The sequence below is a fragment of the Penaeus monodon genome, chromosome 22 (assembly GCF_015228065.2).
Source record: "Penaeus monodon isolate SGIC_2016 chromosome 22, NSTDA_Pmon_1, whole genome shotgun sequence".
NCBI lineage: Eukaryota > Metazoa > Arthropoda > Malacostraca > Decapoda > Penaeidae > Penaeus > Penaeus monodon.
In genome coordinates, this window is record NC_051407.1 from 44,882,430 (window position 1) to 44,883,224 (window position 795).

Here is a 795-nt window from a genome sequence, read left to right on the forward strand (position 1 = left end):
TCTGTGACTGCAAAAAGGAGACTAACGATTTCGAGCACAGCAGGGCAGTGTTACAGGGGCGTCGAAACGACCTACGATTCGCTGGAATTCCTGGACAAAAGGGGAAACTGGCAGCAGACTGCGAACATATTATCAAGACTCCTTCGCGAGCACCTCAGCGTGACTCCGGAGTTCGAAAGAGTCCGCCGAGTAAGGAAGTCTTCAGAGAAACAACCAAGAGGCACAGAAGCTAAATTCCTAAGGTTTTGTGATCGAGAACCCTTGAAGGAAGATAATATCCCGGAGACTGTGTTTGGGAATTTTAAGCTAGCACGGGCGCGGCGAGGAGAGGCCAGCTGACATGGCTGCTTCAAACGGAAAAGCAGCTATGCTAGCCCTGCGCTTAATGAGGGGGATACTAGGATTCTGATTTCACCTCTACTGTTTTATTTGTTGAGGAAAACTTGTGTGAATCTACTGTGATTGCTTGAAAAATCGGTGTAAGTAACATTACTACAATTATTAAATTGAACAAAAAAGTCTTAGAGGAATATTATTTGTATTTTATATCGAAGTACACTTGCTTCTGTATTTATTAATTCTGTTCTCTGATATAACACATGTTTATATATCTTTTGTATAAAATGTTTTTTAAGAAAATAAATCTAAGTGTATATCACATTTTCTTTATGCTATATATAACCTTCCTATAAATTAAATAAATTGAACTATTCATGAAGGTTATAAAACTTTGATCAGTGACATGATAACAGTTGATATAAAGATGATATATAATTCTAGTCAAATTGTATCACC

The 795-nt window shown here is 38.0% G+C and overlaps 1 protein-coding gene across 1 annotated transcript in view; it reads left to right on the forward strand.

Annotated features, from left to right (window-relative positions):
• LOC119587460 (calcium-activated potassium channel slowpoke-like) overlaps positions 1-498 on the forward strand; it is a gene marked incomplete in the record, with an annotated part of 44,614 nt that extends 44,116 nt beyond the window's left edge. Inside the window, 1 exon segment of the mRNA XM_037936185.1 lies at positions 1-498.
• Between the last annotated feature and the right edge of the window lie 297 nt (positions 499-795).